The 9514-nt window shown below is 38.4% G+C and overlaps 1 long non-coding RNA gene across 4 annotated transcripts in view; it reads right to left on the bottom strand.

Annotated features, from left to right (window-relative positions):
* Nucleotides 1–1761: 1761 nt before the first annotated feature.
* LOC107520790 overlaps nt 1762–9514 on the bottom strand; it is a 147213-nt gene continuing 139460 nt past the window's right edge. For all 4 annotated transcript variants that reach the window (XR_004952398.1, XR_004952399.1, XR_001599407.2 and 1 more), the window contains exon 11: nt 1762–3106. This is a non-coding gene — a long non-coding RNA (uncharacterized LOC107520790). The remainder of the gene's footprint in view (nt 3107–9514) is intronic.

The raw sequence follows: 9514 nt of genomic DNA, 5'->3' as shown, positions 1-9514 counted from the left end.
GTGGTTTAAATCCCATTTATGTTTTACCAGAAAGCATAGTGAGGGAGAGGAAAGGCACTAGCTGTTGTTTGGTTAACTTAAAGCGGTGGTCAAAACCAGAGCATTTAGGAGGATGTTGCGGAGAAGGATTCTCACTTTATGTTGCCACAAAGTAAACAGCCTTTGATGGAAAGAAATATGAGAACTCATTAATACACATATGCCGAGCAGAAAGAAAACAATCTTTTTACCAGACCAAGCTAAATGAATCAGATCGAGAAGATGTTTTGGTAAACTCAAAAATTAAGGAAAAGCAAATCACTGCCATTTCAGCTTTCATGGCCCATCCCCTTCCTCACTGCCAGCCTCTCCCTCACACGTGCGCGCGCACGCACACACACACACACACACACACACACACTCACACTCACACATGTTGAGGACATCAGCAGTAATAGGGAACAGTTCAAATGCTATTTGTGGCATTCTGACACAATACACAGCGCACACCCCTAATGTGCAAGCAGGATTCTTTTCCTCTCTGTGTAGAACATGCATTCTGAGCCTATTATGTATATAAACAATGGCATATGTAATTACCTTTCTAGGGTGGCAATTATTCCTCAGAATCAACAACCAGAGTTAAAGCATTTTTCCCCAGAAGACATTTGGGGATCAGTATTGGGTCAATTACGTCAGGCTTTGATTTATCGCATAGTGTCAGGCCATGTTAAAAAAAGAAAGTTAAAAAAAAAAAAAGAAACAGAAACATTATGAGGTAAAGGCTAAAGGTTTAACTCAAACTGGTTTGTTCCCAACTTTGCTTTCTCCCAATTGCTCTGCCTTCCCTCATTCTCAAAACAATTGTGATTTGCTGTGTTTTATCTGTTGGGAATACTAAATGCAGTGAATTCGGACTACATCCAGATTCGATCCACTTCAGCCCCTCCCACCACCACCACTACCACCACCATGGAGCACTGGGAATTTCTCCTGGGATGTAGCAGAGGGTGGGGTTAATAGGTCAGGCTTTGGAATCTAAGAGATCTGGACTTAGATCCCCATGATTTAAGCAAGATACATATCTCTGCAGTGGATAACACCTACTTCAAATGGTTGTTGGGAGGTTTAAATGAGATAATTAAGTGAAAAGATATGTGTAAAGCACTTAGTGCAGTGCCTGGCACATGGCGGGTACCCAGTGAATAGAGCAATTGCTCTTCTATTGATGAACAAAGCCAGAGTAAGAGAAGAGGAGCAGCCCTTCGAAAAGCCCAGCCCCTGTGTAGAGTGGGGCAAAAGGCAGGGGAAGCAGAGTGAATGTTGGTACAAATCACGGGGCTGAACTGGTGAATCCAAAACACCAGGTAAGAGGCTCAGTGGACTAGACTGCATGTGAAATATTCAACTGATTTGGACTTACTCTAGTAGATTGAATGTAATCTACAAACCAATGAAGGTGCTACTCTGCTAGAAGACCTCATGTCTTCTACAGAACCTTAAGAACCATAGATGAAAAAAGCTACTTTACATGCCTTTTCATGCAAACTGAAAGTGAGGTTATAAATACACGATATCACCAACAGGAGTTAGAGAGCCAGGTTATTTATCCTATTAAGGGTGAATCATATAACTAAAGTTATTGGTCAAATTCAAGCAATTCCTTATTGAGAAGCAAAATAAAAAATTTTAGAAATTAAATACAAAGGAATGGTATGAGAATTCTCCTGAAATTCTTTAGGGAGCAATATAATATCCCATTCAAAGAACACTTGAAATCCATTTTATATGGAGCAACATTGTTTATTCAATAAGAAGGAAATAGCATTTACACAATTCATTTCTCATATGACACACAGTACTATTGTATGTATTGGCAGTATATATTGGCAGCTTAATTAAGAAGTCTATTGATAATGTTAAAAAGCTGGCACATTTTCAATTCTGATGGATACTACTAAAGACAAAGACATGTCAATTATTGGCTCACACATACTAAAATGGGTCACAGACAATATATTAAATGTCTAGTGTCTAAAATCATATTAGTGTCTTAAAACTGGAAAAATCATGACTTACTCCAAGACCAGAAATAATTTTTTTAGAAAAACTACATAGTCACTCAACTTACAGAACACAGAAGACAAATGAATACTGAAAGAGCCAAATTTTCATACAGAGCCATTGTCCGGGTCTACTTGGCTCCTTCCCTGCCCTGTCTTGGGTCCATGAGCGGGGACCCCAAAGTCTGATCCAAACCTTCTCCTTCTCCAGGATGCTACTAACTCACACAGAATGGCAGGTAGGTCCCTAGGGCATGAAAATTTGAGGCTACTGAGATAACAGATGGAATTCACTTCCCACGAAATGTACAAACACAGCATATTTTTTAACAATCTACACCTAAAGAATGAAAAAGAATTTAATTCAAATTAAATCCAAATAATGTGTTAATATCTATCAAGTCTACTGAATATTTATGGAATCAACAAAATGGATTCTATCAGAAGTCCAAAAAAATGGAACTAAGATGTCCTGAATTGCCCACATTAGGAGTTTTTGTTTGTTTGTTTGTTTTTCTAGTAAAGAAACTTAAAATACTTACAGAACACTTTTTCATTTGTTTCCTGTCTTGGAGACACACTTAATTAAGAACAGAAGACTCCCCAAAATGCACTGAAACTAATTGTAAATCCATTGAAGGCAGGGACCACATCTTATTTGTCACCCTCATTTTCTGTCCCCATTTTGTACAGTGATTTACACATAGCAAGTACTCAAGTAAGTTGAAAAGGCAATGCATGTTTCAATGCATTAATTTGGAAGGGTTGCACTTATTTAAGGAGCAGCTGAGATGACAAGAATCAGTTCAGTCTTTCCTGATTTCTGGCTAGGGAGGCACTGTCTCGAAAACTTCCTTTGCTGAAGCTTGCTTGTGTAATGCTGGCTTCATTAACTGCTGACCACGGTGGCATTCTTAATGTCTGGATTTGTTTCCATTTTTGTTGATGGTAACAAGGTGATTCCCCAATGGTTGTTCCTCCAACAAGAAAATGTGAAAGGTGACTTGAAGCAGGAATTCAGTGAAGCAGGTATTCAGTCTACCCCTGTCCTACAGACAGTATATCTATAAACAAAATGAAAACAAATTATTAATCCGAGCCCTTTTCAGAAGTACAGTGGTTGATCTTTCGTTGATCACTAATATTTTAAGCTTCACATTTCAAAAATATAACCAGCATCTTTTACGGTGATAATGCTGTTTAAAAGTTTTCTTTCCTTACCTTAAATAGTGACTTTGAAATCCATGTCACCTACAGGTACACATCCAGAAGTAACAAAAGTAGAAATACCAACTATCTGTGAATTCTGAAAACGAGGTTTCCCTACCTAGGTAAAGATTTTGTATTTTCTTTCCTTGCCTTGATAGACAGGAATAATATCCTTGGTGAGGGCACACACCCTTCCCCTCATAAGCAGTATAAGTCCCTGCCTGTGTCCCATCATGTAGCACCAAAGTGGATGGCTGGGAAACAACAGCTGCAGATAAAGAAGCCTGTTGTGAAGCAGTCTGGCAGGGCAGGAGCACACTTTCTTCTTCTGCAAAGGCTCTGAGCTAACCAGGTGGATAAAAGAGGCTCAAAAGAACACTTTAAACATCAACTCCAGCGACAAAGGCCCCAGGAGAGAAGCATGAAAGGATCCAGGTAGGCCTACCTTAGGCTTTTCAGTCATAGCCAAGCATATGTATATTAGTAACACTATCTTAGACCAGGAAAGACAGACATCTTTGAAAGAAACATTTCTATTCATTCACATACTCAAGGGCTACTACTGTCTCTCTGGAATGTTCCATTGCAGACCCACTGCAGTGAGATGCAAAGCCAACGAACAAACAAGCTTGGCCTTAACACTCTTAATTTATTTGCCAATTTACTATATTTGAGTTTTTAAAAATAGGCCAAAAGCAATTGTATATGTGTTTAAAATGCCCTTCAGCTCGTTTTAAATGTCATACCACATGAGCACTTAAAATCCACCTGGAATCATTTTAGGTTCTTCCTTCTCTATCAGTGAAGCCTACTACTTCTTAATTTAAAATGTCTTCTGCAATCCCCTTTTCTTCTGAATTTCTATTAAATCCTCCCCCCCTGGTCAAACCCTAGTCTCCTCACCCTGTAATATGACAGCCTCCTAATTACACCTAGGTCTCCTCTGCTGTAGTCTCGACTCCTTCCAAGTAATGTTGCCTCCTCCACAGGGCCTCCAGTTCAGCTGTTCATTCCAAGAGCCCCCTGAGCTGGGGCCCCTGAAGCCTCCATTTAAAACACTCAGCTATGATCGTCAGCCCACCTTCATCAGGCAGGCAAAAGAGAATCAACCTCAGCCCACCAGACTGAAGGACTGGAATTCCTTTTTTGGCCACAAATGTACTGAATTTCACTGAGTCTGCTTTACACTGCTTCATTATTTCTCCCTTTATTTCCCATCTAACTCCAGACATGTCGGCCCATTCTTCAGAATTGGCTCATACCCTAGTGACTAGCTTTCCCATTTCCTACATGCCTTGTGCCTTGCCCCAAACCTAAATCTACTTGACTAAGGCCTTGATACGACCCCGCCCCAGCTCCTATTCCAGGACTCCAGGTGCTAGCTGGGACCCAGCTGGGATGATTGCCATTGCCATGATGCCACCATTCCTGACTCTGAATCTCATCTGCTATATATATTCTAGTTGCTCAAACCTCCTGCCAAATTGGATCTCCTCAGATCCAATACTTTTCCTGAACCAATACCAAGATCATCACATACTTTGGTCATTAAGGACTGGATTACTAGCTAACACTAGGATGACTGGCTAACACAAGGGCAGTCAGGCTCCCAAACCCTAATATATCTAGGCTTGACTTCACCTTGTTCCTTGGCAATCTATGTTGAGATCCTGCATAGGAACCCCCTCTTCCCACCCTAGACAAATTCTAACATATAATATTTTTATGACATCTACCTTTTATTAATTCGTCAGTAATTTATAAATTTATCCTCAATTAATTTCGTAAAAAATTAGTTTACATTAACTTAGTTTAAAAAAAAAAATCTTACATGACTGCATATAGCCTAACCCCTGCCTAATTTTTGAAGTAGTCCACTTTCTTATTCTACTTCATTTCCTAGTCTCTAATATGAATTCTCTGCTTAAGGCACACAGGTCTACTGCCCTCTCAGCTCATTCTGAAATTTTGTTCATCCTCTCTTTCTGCCTTCTTTAATTATCTCTGCCTTCTTAATCACCTCATTTGCGACAAGATCTAAGAAACTCCCCCCAAGAAACAAATCCACATTGACTTATTCCTTATTTGAATTCCTCTGGAATAATCAATATCACACAGTTTAAGCACTTGGTTTTCACTAAATGTTTCATATTCATTAGCTCCCTAGACAGATGATTCTTTGAGAACTGGGAGAAAGGCCATGTCCTATACATGCCTCCAAAACACTTGATGTTGACCTCTAGTGGGAGAGCAAAGTGCCACTTCCATCTTCTCCCTACACTTACTCCATTCCCCAGCCCCACCCCCATGGAGGAAAAGAGACAAGGTGACTGAATCAAGTTACTGGACTCAACTAAACCTCTTAAAAGGGAGTGAAGCTTCAGGTATAATGAGAGGAAAGGTTAAAGTTCTGCCTTCTGTAGGCTGTGGTCTGTTTGGAGTTTGTCTCTTGAGGTTCTCTCTCTTTGCTTCTCTGTACTTCCACATAGCCAGTGAGGCAAAATAGGTCTGGAATTGCCTCCCACTTGGGAGATGCTTCCCAACACCAGCCCAACCCCACCCCTCCACCATTAAAGCCTTGGGGAGCCTAATTAGACTGGCTCTAACTTAAACCTTTATCTTTCTTTTATGTTTTTCTCCTGTCTCATCTAGCCACTCGTGAAGTAGGATCTAAAGAGCTATACGTGGGAGAGAAGGACCAAGGAGGCCTATCCGTACAAGACACAATATTTCCAAGCAGCTCTACACTGAGCTGAGCTCATGAGAGACTGCATTAGATTTGGGGATGTGGGGGTGCACTCAGGTAACAAATAAGAATATATGGATATGTACTTGAGATCTAACCTGTGGTTATCTCCTCCAAGTACCTGTAGCCCCAGGAGATACCTGGATAAATTCTGTGGGTCCATCTCAACATACCTACTATCTAAGTATATTCTCAATAAATACTCGTGAATTGATTTTTCTATAGTAAATATCTAACTTTATCAGAATAGACCAAGAATTCCAGTGTTGTTTATGGATTTATGTACTGAATACATGCCATATATTAAACCATGTCTTAAGAACACAGTGCTTACAACATAGATCTTTGAGTCTGAGATCTTCTTGAGAGTAAGACTGCAAGCAAAACAAATCCTGGGGGTTTTGCAAGCCTTCCTGCCAAAGATTAAAGCCAGTGGGCTTCTTCTACTGTGAAATTTTGAATTAGCACTTGCAGATAACCAGAGTCCACTGTAGAATCAAGTAATAATCATGTCATCTCACACATTTTGAATATTTAAATATATCATACACACTATACACATGCACACGGAAAGAAATGAATAATGGATGTAGGCATATCCCAAAGTCATGAGGTCATTTGTCACTTATTCAAGTCCGTGGCCTAAACTCCACTTTGAAACAATGCTCTTAATTAGCATGCAATGTAGAGACTGCCAATTGCCTGCTTCTCCTCTTTTTCCTTTATTAATAGAACCCCTGAATTTTGAGAGGTACATGGCCACAAAGGCTATTAATTCCAGGTTTTCCTTAAAGCTAATATGGCTAGCAGGATATGAGAAGAAGTTAGGAGTCCAACATCTAGGGAATGCCTTTAAAGATAATATTTATGTAACTTCAGATGTATGAATGAGGCCAACACCCAGGGGCAGCAGAGAGTGGCAAGATGGAAGTTTATTTCACCCTCACCCAACAATCTAGGCATAAGCAGTCCAGAGCTGATATGACAGCTCTACTCTGTCAGAGAGCTCCCTCCAGCTTGTTTCAGCCATTATATTCCAGAGTCTCTTAACCCGCACATAAGGTTAGGTTGCTGAAACAAACATAGCCATAGAATTCTAGCTCTGTCACTTACTAGCTATCCAGCTTTGGACAAATTATTTAAGCACAACGAACTTGTTTCTTTATCTATACCTACTTCATGGGATGTTGTTAACAACATAAGACAGTGTCCTTTTTTTGGTTCCCATTATATCCACAGCTTCTAGCACAGTATCTGTATATAGTAAGCATTCAATAAAAATTAGTTATTATTGCTGTTTCTGTTGATATGCAAATCTAGACAATGCCATACTTTAACAACTAACCATTAGGCACTTCTAATAAAAATCTGAAATAATACAACCAATCAACATGGTGTGCATTTGCTTCTGGAATCTTAGAAATCTTAGAAAACATGGTCTGAAAAAAGGTTTTTATCTGACTTGTGAATTTATTTATATGAAAATTCTTATATGTTAAACTATTGGTTGTCAATTTAATGAACTGAATTTAATTTTTAAATTATCTGCATAAATTGGGCAGCCCTGGAAAGTCAAAGACACATAGCCCCAATAGTATTAGTTTTGTCTCCTCTAGTTTTATTACAAGTTTCCATTGTGCATGCATATGAATGCAAAAAAAAAAAAAAAGATCTTTATAACACATTATGGTTCCAAATTTGTATTGTAATAGTTCAGAATCTCATGAAAAATAATTGTTTTCCCAAAAGAAGATGGTACTTCTTGATTCTACAAAAATAGCATGGATGAGAGTTTTCAGTAAAATACATTTCTGCTACTGAAGAGTACTTAATAAACACACATACCTGGCTACTTTCATTTCACCATGAGTGGCACTCATTTGTCAGTCATCAAAGTAATTCAGTCTGATCTGTTGAGTTGATGGATTCTGACAAACTGTATAAGCCCATCATTAAGGGGAGGATAAATTATAGTCTCTATGCAGGACATAATAGTGCTTGCATTTCTCATCCATACAGCCCTATGAAACTTACGGGAAAGCAACAAGATGAAAATAAAGTTGAATATGGACTTACTGCTCCTCTCTCCAATGAATGATATGAGCTGATTGATTATCAGTCCATACTTTCTACTATGTATACATAAAGTTCAATTTCTTTCTGGCTGATATAAAGACTTTTCATAAAGGACACAAAGACTATGCACGAAATTGACTATTCCGTAATTTAAGGCGCACTTGAGGCTTTGTGCTTCTACTTTTAAAATATTATTCTCTCCTCTTTCAGCCTACCTACCTATAGAGCCATTGTGCTTCTCTATAATATTTTACTTACACACTTAAAATTCTCATCAAAGTGAAAATGATATCTAGAGTAAAATTCATTAATTAGGTGAACTGAAGAAGACAAGTCTGAATTAATGAAAGGTCTAAATAAAGTATGGACTATTGTCAAAAAAGACCATGATAACAGCAACATCTAATGCTTGAGAGTTTACTACCTCAAAATCACTGAGCTGAACACTTTACAGAAGTTATCTCACTGAGTCCTCATAGAAGCTTAGAGCACATATTATCATCCTATTTACACAAATTAGAAAACAAAACCTGAGTGATATTAAGTAACTTACCTAAGGCCACATAGCTAATGAGTGACAAAACTGCTTTCAAACTTGAGTTTGTCTGACTCCAAAGCCCATGGTCTTTACCACCACATCAAACTGCTAGTGTCTCCCTTCAATCAATAATAATAATAAAGCAATAACTCAGATTATGTTAGCAAAACTTTAAAATGATGAGGAACCCTGCTTTAGTGAAAAATGATAAGTATTTAAAATTAGTTTACTAATTATTTTATTTACAAAGTACATAATGCACAACAAGCACTTTCTATCTATTAAATCTAACCCTCACAGCAACCCCATATATTAGATAACTGTCTTCATTTTACAGATGAGGAAAAAGATATTCGAGAAGCTAAGTATTCGCCGAAGGTCACATGGCTAGTGAGCAACACAGTCCTTGCACTATGCCGTTCTGCCACACTACCTCATTGTCTCTCTTGCAAAGACTTTCACCACAGTGCTTGAAAAGACAGCTTTTTAAAGTAATAGTGCCATCCTCCTGTAAGTATATTTATACTATTTATTAGCTCAGCAAAGCTTTTGTCCAGAGACAATGAAAAAGTAAACTTTAACCCAGGCCCTGCCCTCATTATCATAAACTCCAAATTTAGGGAAGTCTGTGTTAATGGGTTTCACTGTATATAGAAAAGAGTTTAATAGTCACTTAGCCCTGCTCTATCTCCATTAACAAATCTAAAAAGCCATACAAAGGTGAAGGAAGAAAGAGTAGTGACCTCAAAACTAAAACAGATAAGAAGTGCCTGTAATTTGTACTCCAGCAAAAAGTCATACTACATAACACATTTCAATACAACAACACAGTACATATGCCAGTATGTAACAACAAACTCAACCCTACAAGTTTAAGTGCTCTATTCATCAATTAAAGAAAAT

Source organism: Rousettus aegyptiacus, unplaced genomic scaffold, assembly GCF_014176215.1.
Source record: "Rousettus aegyptiacus isolate mRouAeg1 unplaced genomic scaffold, mRouAeg1.p scaffold_m13_p_8, whole genome shotgun sequence".
NCBI classification, from domain to species: Eukaryota; Metazoa; Chordata; class Mammalia; order Chiroptera; family Pteropodidae; genus Rousettus; species Rousettus aegyptiacus.
Note: the sequence above shows the minus strand (reverse complement) of the source record. Positions and strands in the feature narration are given on the sequence as shown.